This window comes from Megalops cyprinoides, chromosome 4 (assembly GCF_013368585.1).
Source record: "Megalops cyprinoides isolate fMegCyp1 chromosome 4, fMegCyp1.pri, whole genome shotgun sequence".
NCBI classification, from domain to species: Eukaryota; Metazoa; Chordata; class Actinopteri; order Elopiformes; family Megalopidae; genus Megalops; species Megalops cyprinoides.
This window is the reverse complement of record NC_050586.1, coordinates 9,804,468-9,819,788: the sequence shown is the minus strand read 5'-3', so window position 1 is coordinate 9,819,788 and position 15,321 is coordinate 9,804,468.

Genomic DNA, 15,321 nt, shown 5'->3' with positions numbered 1-15,321 from the left:
ACAACAATGTAAAAAGGACCAGCGCAGATAAAACTGAAAAATCGTGCTTTCATATTTCATTTTATTTCTCTCATACAATGGTTGTTTGAAATGCTGAATCTCTGCTGCAGATTCTCTAAACATATGGATGATGTGTTTTTTTCTCAGTGTTGTTTGTAAGATGTTTTGCTTCTCTTGTCCCTTCCCATAATGTTTGCTCTCAAAAATGACAAACTCAGTGGAAATGCTTGACTATAGGTATTCAGTTTTTATAGCTGGAGTATTCGCCTCATTCAACAAGTCAGGATTGTTCAGTGAATCCCAGTGATCATAACAAACCAGTCAATCAATGAAATGTTTCGATGGTACTGTAACACAAGACAGTATCAGTGTACCTTCTCTTTGGTGTCACAGAAGCCGTCTCCTCTTTGATAGGCAGACCAATGTCTGAATTTTCTGCATTGCAGCCTCTCTAAGGGAATACAGTTTTTTTTTTGCAGTCTAAAAGCAGTGTCTTTGGCACAAAAGCCCTTGGCCGTTTAAGATTCCTTTTGCACCATCGGTCCGTTTTTTCTCTCTAATTTCACAGTGGATTGTGAAGAGAGGAGCAGAAAAGGAAAGAAAATGACTGCAATTCCATTCCTATACCCCCTGCCAGTAAATTGGCCCTTTATTAAATTTAGGCCCCATCTATCAATACAGGGGCCGGTATCGAAATTGCTCTGTTGGCCACAAATCGTCGGCAATAGATCGGGTCTTATTTGAAACAAGGCCGTCATTAATCTGGTTCACTTGTTCTCCCGAGGTGAAGAGGAAGCAGGACATATTAAGACTTTTATTTGTTCCTTCAGTGATAGATGTGCCCCCCTTGAACCTCTGATTACCAGATTACCAGGAGTAAAGCAGGAATCCATTAGACAATCATTTACTGCTGTTGTGGGCTCTGCGAATTCTCTCTTTTTCATCAGATAGTGCTAACAGGGAGCCCAGGAAGAAGAAGAAGAAAAATGTGCCATATGTGTTCTGAGAGGTCATACCAAAATGCTCTGCATTTGCTTTTTGTTTTTACTTTTTGAAAATTTTCGACTGAGTGTGTTTTTATGCTGTATTGTATGTCAGCCATTTTTTATAATGTTTTACAGCCAGCAACACCCTGTAATCGGGTACAAAAAGTCTTGAATGCTGAAAGTCTATTATTGTGTGGACAGTGCAGCTGAGGACCTATTTTCAAAGTAAAGAGGACATAATGTAATTAAAGGTGGTGTAAAAGTTATTTTTGATTACCAAGAAAGTTTTCCTTGCGTAATATGTTACGGCTCACAATATTTTGCACTACATTACACACTGTCTGTCAGGCTTACATCAAATTTAATTTCTTAAAGTTGTCCCGGCTGTATTAACCTGACAGGTTTGACAAATAACAATAATTATGTTGCCAAGCAACACAACAGAAAGTAAAAAGTCATGCAGGGACAGTGGAAACAGCATTCCTCTTTAATTAAGTATTTGATTTGATTTTGTTTAATATTAATCCTGTGAAAATGGCCTGTTGGTGTGGAGGGCATGCTAATTTTGGTTACCTCTTTTCTGACATAATGTATCTGCATTAACAACAATGTCTCTATTATTGGCCTGTGTCATAATGTGTCTGGAATTATCTATTGTTCACCTTTCACATTTTGTGTTGTTTTGATTCAAGACATTTCTCCTCATTATTTTTGGGAAAAAAAAAACAATGAGTACAGGGAAAAGAGTGAATATCTCATGTATTTTTGAACATCCTTACTGATACTTATTTAATTAATCTTCACGGCTGATTAGTCTTTACTTGACTGTTCACCTCTTGAACAGTGCTACTTCATAACATATCCAAAATGAAACCATAATAAGGCCATAGTCTGCCCCTGGCAATTTGAAAAAAGTTGTGATGAAATTATGATGTGTGATGGGTGAAAAAGTGATTTGGGGATGTTGTCTGTCTTGCGCTAAACTCAAAGTGGAAGGAGTTATCGGTCCTGTGGGTTTGCAGGGGAATTTCCTCCCAGGGTTTGGTGAATATTGAAAAGAAGAAAATCTCCTGGCAAATTATCACCAGCAATGAAAGGTCAGAGAAAGTTAAACATGCCCTCCGTGGGTCATGACTCTTCCGTACTGATAAAAAAAATAGGGTTTGTGAAAAAAAAATGAGTAGGGAGAAAGATCACCTTGTTCCATTCTCGCTATCAGAGCTGCCAGTCTAAATAATTGTCTATCCATCTCTTTGACGTTCCCTTGGTGATTGATGTTATATTTGAGGTTGTAAGTGAAAAATTATATTACAATCCAACCACACCCAATTTTCATACAATGACTACACTTCATATTTGCTGTATTTCTAACGTCAAGGTTTTTTTTGTTTGTTTTGAATTGCCAATATATAAAGTTTCATTCCAGCAACAGCAAAACAATGATCTCAAGACATTACATTGCAATTAAATGTAATTAAGAGGGCTAATCTCAAGCTAAAATGAAGATTCTCAAAACTTCAAGAAAAATCATAACCAGGGAACTGTTTGAACTGTTTGAACTCTAAATAATGTTTCTTGTTTTAACAGCTACGGGATCAGTGGCAGTATGACTCTTATTATGCTTGTATTTTTGTATTGTGTTCATTCGCAAGAACATTTTCCTCATATTTTAAGTGTTAAACGAGTATCATTTCAAGGTATTTTTATATTTGTTATACTTTGTTTCTTCTATTATTTTATTTAAAAGCGACAAGCATAGGTCTGTTAATGACAATGGTGGAACTGAAGACACACCTGGCTAATTGAATTGATCTGTTCACAGTCATCCAAGAAGCCATGAATGCAGCCTATTGTGCTTTTCCAGAGATTCACATTAGATCACGTTTTTTCAAAGTCAGGGTCAAGAAGCAGCACTCAGTGGGTCATGCACACATCTCATACTCCATTATACAGTATAAAAAGCTTCCAAGATATGATAAATACAACTACTAACAGACTGATGAAGATAATGCTTGCATATGTATTCATTGGTTTCCCTAAATTAAATAAAATGTGCCTTATGCATCAATCTGTGTCTTTCAATGTTAAAAATCCTCCGAAATGAATAATAACAGGACCACAGTGATGCTTTTTAGTGATGCTCCTATATATGTTTCACAAGTGATAAGTAATGAGACAGCATACCTGGAAAAAGTTTGCTAACACTGATGTTCTGTCTTAGATCTGGACCCAGTAAAATACACTTTGCTTATTCTTGCTGGTGTGCACAGAATCATGGGAGACAGGGAGCTGAATTTGGAACTTTGTGCCAGTATGGACTCTATAGTACAAGTTATTTTTTTTATTTTATTAAACAGTAGATAACATATGGATTAGCATATTATGTAATGAGGATGTCATTCAAAAAACACAAAAAATCGTAATTCAAGATTGTGACATAACATAATTTGGGTGTTCTTTTTAGGTAATACTTTATTTTATGGATTTTTTGAAGGATTGAATAACACACTCATAAGTGCTATATAATACTATATGACCACATTTACAACCATCATTAACATTTATGCATAATATTTGTAATCATTCATAAATATTCATAGCTGCTTATTATTCTCACTAGTACCTCCATGAATCCTTTTCAGGTTAAATGTTCCCCTTTAATGTTGGTGCATAAATTTAAGACACTAATTAAGTGCTTCTTGCTAGCTGAAATATTTCTTTCTGTGTATCTCCATTCATAACTAGCCATTAAGAAAAGCACGTTATTAATCATTGACACCTTATGTGAGTGCTTGTATGGCAAGTGATGTGTGACTCTGTCTGTCATTTAATGTGCAATTCATGAAAAATGAGTGTAATTGACAATGTAATTATATGTGTATTTTGTGTAATTAGTGACATCTTGAAATGATTCCTTTGATAACTGAGTCCCAAATTATTCTATGGGAATTCCAAGGGTGAGTTTTCAGAACACACACACACACACACATAGAAAAAAAGGCATATTCTCCTTCAAGATGTCATATTCAGATTTATTCCATTATGAAAGCCCACCAGCATCATATCAGGTATAAACAGGTATAAACAAACAAAAAAGCAAATAAATACATAAGGCAGTAAAACCAGAGATGGAAGTATCACCATCATCATCAAAGGATGGGTTATGGCATGACTGACCTTAGATAAGAGCATGTCACCAGCACTAGTTTTCTGTTCTAGAATTTTGTCTTCTGTTCTGGTCAATATCACTTGATTTTACTTATTTCAGCAGCTGTATTCATGGTCGCCACAATAAGATGGTACCCGTATTTTTTCCACAAAAACACAAGAATGGGCTTCCACAGTTGCCAAGGCACTGACACAGAAAAAAATGGCGGTAACAGAAATCACCCTCCTCCTGATGCCATGAGCATCACGGGGCTCCTTTTATGGCTCTGTCCATATGCTAAAATGTTGTTCAGTGTCACACAGACCAATCGTGGAATGATGAATTGTGGAAACGACCGTCTTACTCTCATTAAGTCATCACTGAATGCTCTGATCTCGGGTGACTTAAAAGGCTTTCTGAATGTGACACAGGTTCAGAAATTCTCGTTTGACTATTGCTGGAGCAGTGGCTTTGCTCAAGGATGCAACAGCACTGACTGCTTCTTCACCCATCTACACAACGTGTTTCCTGCTTTATAGAGAATTCAAGCCGACAAGCTGATACCTGTAATGTTTTGTGACCACACATTCATCTTTCCCACTACTGGGGACAGTTCAGTGTCATTAGCAGGTAAAGGGACACATTTTTGGACCCACTGACTCCTCCCTGTCATTTGTTCATTTTATGAAAATGTTTTACGGCTTCATATGATTTATGCATTATATCCTTGCCGCTGAAAGGGGCCTTTCAGTAATAATATACACATAACTTGTTTGTAATTTGTTGTGATTGTTTAACAACAGAACCTGCATTAATACTTAAAGAATGCCAACATTCCCTTGGAAACCTTATTCAAGCATGTTTGCCTTCAAGCAGTTAATATAAGTAACTAGCTTGTGACCTTGTATTAAGGTATTCATACTGTTATGATAGCATATTTCTGACAACTACTCCACATAAGAGTCCGTTCAATAATTTTCCACCCCTGGAAGTAAAACAGTAGTAAATTGCCCATCAGAAATTAGACAAGCCTGAAAGCTGCCTTACCTATTAAGATACAAACACATCTTTATCTAGAATTAGGTGGAGGAGTACTGTTACGGCGTGGTACAGGAGGAATTTGTCACTTTCGCAGTTTTCCTCACCAAGAACGTGAAAGTTCGGCCACAGTGAAATTACACAGAGAAAAACTGGAATCACTGTTTGCCATTGCTTGCATGCTGAAGAAAAAAAGATATTTGTTCTTCCTTGCTCCCTCCTGAGCGGCACCTGATTTATAATGTTTTTTTTTTTGTTCGATCTTAGAGAGCTGGGCTGCGACGGATGCGGCCGTATGTCTTCTTGCTTTATGACGATTTTAACTTAGTGCAGTAATGGGGTCAGCTGGCTCTGGCCGTGAATTACAGCCCCTCTTCTGTGCTAATGGAGGGCCGTGAGTCTGTGGGGGGGTGAAGACCGCTCTGGCACAGGCCCCTGATTTGCTCTACGGCCTGCCTGTCTTGGCCAATGCAGCCGGAGCAGGTGGAGGATGAAATGACTGACTGAAACCAGGGGGACACTATGAGCACACAACATATTGTCAGGGCCTGCCTGCCTGCATCAGTGATGTTACGGGCCTCCTGACTAACACATCAAACATTCTTTCTGACCTTACACAGAATTACATTTAACATCATATTATAAACTGTATTTCTGGGCATGGGTCTATTGCTCAATATGTGCGATGAAGGATATGTTTTTTGCTCATCATAAATTTTAGGATGCATTTTCACGTGGGGCTTTTCACATTTTTCATGAGAGAAGTTTCAGTTAAACACTCACACCTTCACTTTCAGTTTACCCTTCGAACAAAATTCCTCGGACCCAATTTTAAACATTGTCACGTACTATGACAAGAATCATAACTCTGGCATCGGTTTTGCCAGGACGTCTTGAGGCAATTTGTTTGGCCGAGAACCAGAACAGGTGGAGGACAGCTCCTCCTCAGGACTGCCTTTCCCTCTGTTTAAAGGAATGGAATCTGTTGGTATTCTCCTCTGCATTCAAGGGAGGGTTCGCTTCTTTGCGGTAATGAGGTCAGCCAACAAGAGTGAAGCAATAGGGAGAGAGCGGGTGCAGCAGAGAGAGCTCTCGGATGACTCCTGTTGTCTGGGGGAAGGTCACATTGTGCCTCCCTCATGGGCAACTGGCAGGCAAACAAAGAAGTGGCACAGTCGGAAATGATAAGTAAATATGGTTTTAATGGGGTCTAAATCGGCGGAGGCGATCTGCGGACGGGCAAGGTGTGCCGGCGCGGTTATTATTAGCGCTATCATAGATCAGATAGAGAGGGGAAAATGAGGGCTGGTGATGGATTTCAGGGCTGCAGCCCGGCCCTGCAGCTGTCACATCCGCAGGGGGGGCTGTCCGTAGCCGGGGATGAAGGACGCGAGCGCTGGGGCGACCTCAGAGCAGCCAAATTAAGCCCTTTTCACATCATATATGTGGTTAGAGAGGAACCTCCAAACTTTTGCTGGAGAGGTTAGAGAGTAGCAGACAAGCAGTGGCGAAAACTTTGGTCACAAGCTTCAAGGCCTGCGCATGGCTGTTACTTCCTGGGCCCATGCTTCCATTTCAACACCTTCACATCTGAAAGAAATTGTAACTTCACGTGACACATTGGATTGTCTTTTCCCGCGACCAAATCATGCCTAGCTGCATTAATAACTGGTGCACGTGTGAAATTGCGACGATGATGTATGTAAAAGTATGCAAAATCATGCAACATTCTAAAATGTATTTTGTCTGCATGTGACCTGAAGAACAAGGCATTTTCTCCAAATTGCTTTTGCATCTCAGAACGGTGCAGATTTCACACGTGAGCAGTCTGTAATGGCGTTTGGTGATAATTTAGCTTCGAACGCATCAGGCTGCTTTGCTTGCGGACAGCTGTGGGTAGCCGTTTGTGGGCCAGTCAGCCTCTGTGGGAGAGATGGGCTCACAAAGCTCTCCTCCGCATGGTTTATCTTTAATCTGATTTTCATTTGTGTGTAATGTAACAAGTCTGCATATCCCCAGCCAGCATAACAAATGTGATTTAGGTTTATGAAAGACTTTTCATTCATTTGCGTACCCCCTACGTGTCTTCAGGGTTCCCCTTGGATTTGCCCAGAGAATATTGCTATTTAAACCCTCCCCCACCCCCCCCTCCCCGCCACCCTGCTTTAATAGCTGACCCACTGATTCTCTCTCTGCTGTTCAACACAGATGTAATAACACAATAAAAATGGAAATGGCTGCTCTGGTCACATTACAAAAAAAAAACAACAACAATAACAAATGAACGAGAATGTACAGAATTCCTTATGTTAATGCACGCTCATTCCTTCGCCCGCTAAACCAGCCGGAGAGGCTTGGAAAGTTATGAAGCCGTGGTCTATTACTGTCATTCTGGAACTCCCTGTTGTTGCAGATGGTGTAACCGCCGACACACCAGCCTCAGTCTGGTCCTCTTGTGGGGGTGTTTGGCAGTTTAATGGATTTCAGTGTAGCATTAGCTTCCAGCGCAGCAACTTTGAAATCCCTGCGGCGCCGGTTTTCGGCCAGATGCCAGCGCCGGTACGAATGAGACGACGGTGCACCTTTACTTCAGAGAGGAGATTGACCCTCTCGCGTCTTGTGTAGTTTTTCCCTCCCCCACCCCCCCCCCCCCCCACCCCCCCACCCCCTTACTTCTAATGCTTTTTGCAGCTGTGTGAGAATGACTCCGTCTCCATCCTGGGGATCGCATTAAGTACACACAATGAGAGGGCCCTCTTGCTGCGCTTAGATGGTGAGATGGAACCTTGAGGAAGCGTTGGAGCCCACATGCCGGAGACACGCATCAGTGCAACATGCTCAGGGGGCTTTTTTGGCAGTCATTGGTATAGCAGAAAGACTTTGATGTGACATAAAATTGGTTACTTGGTTTGCGTTCCTCAAACCCCTTTAACAGAGGGAATCTCATTATTTTATAAGTCAGACAGCAAAGAAAAATTCAATGTTGTTTTGAAAAATACATTTAAAATAGCCAGTTAATGGATTGGAAATAAACACAAAGGCCATCAAAGTTAATTTTTCATCTGTAATTATGAAGAAAATAGCTGTGGTATAAAGATCTGTTTTGACAAAGGCTGTTATTGCAAGGCAGAGTCAAAGCAGTTTTGATTAGTTTTTCTCACACTTACCATATTTCCCTCTATAAAGCTGAATAGCTAGTCTCATCTAGACAGTATGCGTTATGAAGTTCCAGATGACTCAGTTGTGACCTGGGAAAAAATAGAAATCAAAGCTGATGATATGCAGCTGATTATTATTTCAACCACACAAATGTCTTTGAAAATAAGCACTTTGAACAAGGATACTGTTCTCAGACCCACCTTCAGTGATGTGTTGGCCAGGGTCTTGCAAAGGCATTAGGAGAGATGCTTTGCAGTAGTTCCGAGGGTGAATCCATGTCAATCGACATATATTAGTGTTTACCAACGGGATACTTCTTTTCCAATCTACAGAAATGCAGCACAATACTTTTAACAATTGGCAAAGCCTGATATCTGATACTGTTCTGTGACTGTGCTGAGCTTTCCAACTTCTTGGCACAGTAGCGTAACTAATTAAATGGAAAAAGTTTGTGACATCTGTGACTATAATCAGTTAAGCAATCACTTTGAGGTTTCTCCTTGGGATTGTGTGTTATGTTTAATGAAACTGTTCCAACAGCTCAGTGTAATACATTATTTTCCCAGCAGGGACCGTTGGGTAATACTATACAGATAGCTTTCACGTAATTTTTTTATGTGTTGTTGTTTAACAATACAAACTTTTAAAAAATGTGTTCCATATTAATAATTTAAGAACTTTCCCAAGAAACCTTACTCAAGCAAGTGCGCCTTTAGGCAGTTGATATCAATTACCAACAAGCTACCCTTACATTAACATGTGGGCGCCAGTGCATTGAAATGTTTTTTCCCTTACTTCTGTCTCTCCAAGCAAAACTAAATCTGTGCTCTGAATGGCTGAATTGCATCCACAGACATGTTTAAAATAAGGCAGTAAGAGGCACTGCTGGCTTATTCTCCATGGTCCTAGAAATTCAGGGTTCACCCTCATAATGGGATTTTGAAAGGGAAAAATGGAATTTAGCAATGCGCTTCTCCCTTTAGTGAAATTTCCTTGCACAGGATATAACTGCCTCATAGCGCGCTGCTCCTTCCTCCCCTCAAATCTAAATGTCCCTATTCACCGAGAGCACTATATATTTTCTGGAGAGTTCTTTTCCTGAGCCAGATTTATTCCACTAAGGCGTGAATGACACTGAAAATACCTTTTAAAATATTATACACAGAGGAAAATATAAATGTCTGTTACCACAGACAGTGTACATTCTTCTGAAAGATATGTGATTTTATTTATGCTTGCTGCAATGCATTTCAAAAAGTGATGTTAAAAACAGAACAATAAATAAATCTGTTATAAATTCCTAGAGCAGGGGTTACACCTTCAAAAGAGATCAAAACAGAATGCCAGCCTGCTGTAAAAAGGGGTCAGCGTTCATTTATTGGTTGCTTTGGAGAGTTAATCTCAGATGTTGTAAATGTATATGCTAGCTCCAGACGATGCAGACTATGGAACAATTTGAAATCTGGCTTTTCAATCCTTAAACCGCAAAATAAATGCTTGATCCCCTGCATATGGTGGGAGAAAGAGAGACGAGATTAACTCCTGTTTCATGTAGTCATGAAATCCCCTGTGGCCTTACCCCCACAGAAAGAAAGCTAAATATTTTCTTACCTATGTGGTGCATTTACCTTGTGATGTTTAATGCAATTTCCATTAGCTTGTAACCTAATAAGTCTGAGAAAAAAAATAGTTCCAGTAATAGAGTTACTGAGGTGGAATCTGTGTGTTTGCGCGCTTACACTGTGCCAGCATGAGGTGGGTAGATTTAAACAAGTTTGGTGCTGCTCTATGTCTGCCTATGCATTACTGTGTAAATAACCACTCAATTTCTAAATGGACCCTTTGTGTTTTGGTGTACTGTGGTGTACTTTGATTGACCAGATGGACTGGTCATTTTCTACATTTATGTAGAACAGGCCAAATTTTAAATTCATCACGTTTATTTGGCTTGGTTGTGAATGAAAAGCTAAAGGCAGTAGACTCCTTACTCCTCTGTCCCGAACTCAGTTACACTGTTAGCTTTTTATATTCCATAGAACACCAGGTAGCCGCTGCTATTGAACGCAATTAATTTTGATCAGAAGTTACAAAGGAAAGACTTTTGTGAGTCTTTGTGAGTATTGAGTACCATTTTGGTGCTTCCCCCATGAATCAGGGAGAGATCCCTTACACAACGGCTAAGATGATCTCTTTGTGAGTGGAAACCCCAGCGTTACCAACGTCCATTCATGAGAAATATCCAGTATTTTCCTCTCCTTTGAATGGAGAGGGGACCCCCCCCCCCACTTTTTAAATCCCTCTCTGATTCAACTTTTCAATGTTTCTCTTTCCTCAACACTGGCTGTGAGAATTACACTGTTCTGTAAATAGCAGTACTGATTGAGGAGCACACATATTCAGACCTCCACTGCAGCCAGAGCGTGTTGGGGAGTACCACAGGTGAATGACACACAACTGAAGGTTCCTAAGGCAGGTTCCAGAACATTCCAGAGGACAGAGTTCCACTGAGAGGAAAAAAAAAAGAAGCATCTGTTTTTTTACGTCCATGATATTGTCCTCCTTGGTTGTATTGCAGATTAAAATTAAGGCCTTAAGGCATGGATTTTGGTATGCGCTTTGACCGAGCTATTTTGATCATGTTAATGTTGCATAAGTGCCTCACTTACTGGGGCCTTGCCTCAGCTGTGAGGAACCTGCTGGTCGTTAAGGTGTCTGTTACAGTTGTTAATGACTGATGGGAGAACGCCCCGCGTTGCCTCCGTTCTTGACACCCCCGTCTGAGAATGAAGAACTGCTGACACAGGTGATAGAAATTAACAATTACACTGCCCATAAAAGAGTCACCATACAGGGAAACGGATGCTCCATCACGTCTGCATAATGAGGTTGTTTTTTTTTCCCCCCTGCGTTAAATATACCAGGTTGCGAGCTTGACAGGATACAAGATTGCAGAGCTGTTTTAACTCTAAGGGCTTCCATGTCTCGAGGAGGTTTATGGGCTCCTGGGTTATCCTGACAATAGAAGTGTGATTTCAAGAACTGCACCATTGAGGTTATTACAGCTCTTGCATCCAGCTTCTTGTAACGTACTCAATTGCTGTGTTTGTTTGTGTAGTTTACACAATAACATGGGTCTTGCTCTACTGTTGTATTTAAATGCAAATTTGCTGTGTATTAGTTTAGACATGGGGATACAAGTACTATATGACTCTTTCTCTTTTGCCACCCAAATAACTTGCCCCATTTGAAAGGTTGTGACTCATGTCCACATGCATTTGGAGTTCTTTATGATTACGACAAATCTCAGATGCAGCACTGGGTAGTCTCTGTTGCAAATAGATGGCCTGTCATAATTAGCACAGTTGTCATGTCGATATGAGATCCAGGTGTTGCTTTTATTTTCAGATTCAATTTATTAAACCTTATTTGAGAAAGGTTCTTTCATGTCTTAATATTTGTCATGACCCAAGTAAAAATGACTTTAAATTAATCACATATTGACGAAGCCCTCACTGTTTGGGCATTGTACAGTAATATTTTTGTCTGCTGTGCAGATGCATAAGATATCTTACCATAATGTAAGCCAAAATTACTAGCTGTCATTCTGCAAATCATTTATGCATTGACTCAAGAGCACTGGACCATTGTTAAATGTGCACAAAAACCCATATTAATTTTGTTTATCAGCCTTGTATATATCAATAGCTCTGAGCATTGAAACTGAAACTCTGAGAATTCTGAGCTGAAAAGCAGCTTGCATGGTTGTAGGTTCTGTGTTGGCCCAGCAACAGGGGGTCATCACTGGGTGAGCAATACCATTGCGGCGTTGTCACTGGTGTGTTGGACACAGTAGGTTAAAAACATTCAAAATCTCCAGTAAAATCGCCTATTCAAGCTAGTAACAAAATACATACAACAAAACTGCGCTTTACAAGTTTCAAAACTCTTAACCTCATATTTTAAACCACTCAAAAACTTTAGGTCAAAGGGGTGAAAATGAGCCGAAATGCTAATTTAGTTCTTTGGGATGATAAAACTTGACTTCATAATATGCAAAAATTTCCAAGGCCCATCGCTGACCTGATAAAACTGCAGCAGTGAAGAAGCCCTTGGCAGGGCAAAATGACAAAACGATGCGGCATATAAGCCTCCACAAATCTGAGCTCGAGGGAATATCCAAATTACCCAGTAATGCAGAGTAAAGAATTTGTGTGTAAATCTAGCTCAGAGTTGGTAAAATTATATTATCTGGTTATGGTTTTGCATTCTGTGTGAATGCAAGGCCTTCTCCAGCAGTCATCTGTCCCTCTAAACCAGGCTTTGCTCAACTTTGGCACTGTACACTCTGCCTCTCCCAGGTCATGTATCACCAGTATGAAAATAACAACATTCTGTGCTAGTAACCAAGATACAACAGAAACTCATTTCAAGAACACAGTCATGGTAAATTAAATTAATAATTAGAGCTGATTGTTTGTAGGTAAGATAGCAGTGGTTGGATGTAGGATTTCAGCAACTGTTGCACCAGTTTTTATCTTCTTTAGAAGCATAAACACACCTCCAACCACATATTTATTCCATATTATTTAATGCATATGAGTGTCAAGACATATCAAATCTGGATGAGCAGTCAAATAGCAGCTCAATCAACCCATATTAATGTAGAGCAGCTGGTGCTAAAGCCAGCATACACAGTTGTCCAGTTGGACCAGAACAGGGAAACACTGCAATAAAGTACATGATTTCCGCATTTAAAGTGTTGCCAGTAGCAAAATAATGAATTTGGCATTCACCATGTCTGTCTGTGGTCAGCCAACTCGCGAGCACTCAAGAACAAAGATTAAATATTGTATGCTGTATCCAGTGCTCACTCGATGACATCTGTATTCTTCTAATTGCACACTTTATTTGTGTGATTCATAGTATAAGGTCCCAACTGGTACAATTTCATTTGTTCATTCATTCATCCATTCATTCACCACCTAATAAAATAGGATTGTTCCTGTCAGCTCCATCCCATGGTTCATCCTCTTCTGATGACAGGGGTTAACATGGATACATCAAAGCTCCACGAACAAATGAAAGCCACAGAACACCCCATAAAAGACTAAATGCAAATAAAGCTTTTGATTTTAATTGAATTTCATTTACATGTTCAATAGGCTTTTTTTCCAGGGGTCCCTCTTGTCATTCAAAACTGAGATGTCCTACAAACAATGCCCTCCCTGTGAACAAATCTGACGTTTTACAGATGAAGTGCTTATGAGGTTATACTGTAAACAATACACTCCTTGAATATTATGCAACAAAAATTTTGCAGTGATCGACACGTTTTGCGGGATAAGTTTGTTGTTCCTGGTGCACAGTAACTTAGAAGCCATCAGTAAATGGACAAATCATGCCACTGTTGTATGAGAAGCAGAACATTGTGGATGCCTGTTTTTTTTCTAATTTTGAACACTATTAAAAACAGATTTTCCTCTGTGATGTGCCTCTGTTCAGCCTTATATTACCTTACAGGAAGTAGGCAAACCCTCAAAGCATGCTCATCAAATAGCTGGCATCCTTTCTATTACAACCTCAGCTCATCTAAAGAGGCACTTATCCTACTAAATGGAGATTTGAATGAATGGTTGACACAAAGGACCATGCATCCAGTCAATACATTAATGTCTGGTTTGGAATAACCTTGTTCAAAACAACACTTTATTTTGCGCTTGATTAAGAATGTGGTTAACCTGACCTTGGGAGGTGGATGTGTCTCTGCACATTTTAAAAGCTAATGATGAAAGACTCGGTCCCACATTTTTAGTAGCCCTGATTGAGCTGAACTGGCTGATGGAAATCAATTTAGATCATGATGTATTGGGGAATGAGGAAATTTGTGGGGGGGGGGAGTTTTTTTTGAGATGGAATGTGTTTGAAATGTTTTTGAAATGCTGCAGTCGGAATTTGGAAATGTAAATGTTATAGAGAAAGCTTTGCTTAGCTGTCCACAGTGTCACCTTCATGCTCCCTTTTATCAAAACACTGTTTTTTATGCCGATGTCAGAGTGTCAAAGGTTTTCACTCCCCTCTCTTCAACATAGCGAAGTCCCCGAGGCAACTGAACTCGGCTCCATTGTTGACTCCTGTGTTTGTGACACCAGATCAATATGGTTATGGCTTGTAGATTCACAATATTCAAATGAGCCCTTTAATGAGACATTTGTGTGCCGACTGAAAGACAGGCTGTGTGTCAACACGTTTTGTTGAATTGGATGCCTTTGGGAATGTTTTTGCACCTTTAGATAGAGCGTGCTTAGGTGAGCCAAAGCTTGGGGAAGTTAACTATAAAATAAAATACTTTCCATTTATTTTTGCAGTAAGACTGAATGCAGAAAGTACATACAGGAGAGAACAAACAATCCTGTTATATGCATAGCTCTTCGCTTTTGTGAAGAACCCTTAACCCTCACCCTTTAAGTGCTCCTCAGCTTTTAGAAAGACATTTTAGATAGGGTCTCATTTTTATGTCTTGGTTATGTTTATCTCTCTTTGAAGAGCATGAAAGGCCAAATATTTACGAAACTGTCTATTTACAGTAAAGGCAATTACAGTTATATCACCAAGAACACCAGAGTTGTAAAATTGTAACAATTGACTTGATATGATTACATTACTGTTACATTCTTCATAAGTGAACTTGTGAGGTTATATCACCAACCCGGATCTACAGTCAAAAACCCAGTTGTCACCCAGACAGCTGGAAGAAAACGGAAATGACCCTCAAGACACCCCAGCACAATACGGTATGGAATTCACAGAGGGAAGGAGAACCTGGCTGTCTGGAGAATCAGTGGAGGGCTTATATATACATTTATGTTTTGTCATTTAGCTGACAAACCTCACTTAAAGCAAGGTGAAGAGCACAGCATAGACATCTACCTATTAAGGAAGTGGTATTGCACTATTAGTGCTATTACTGCTATTAGTGAAAGCAAGGCTGAT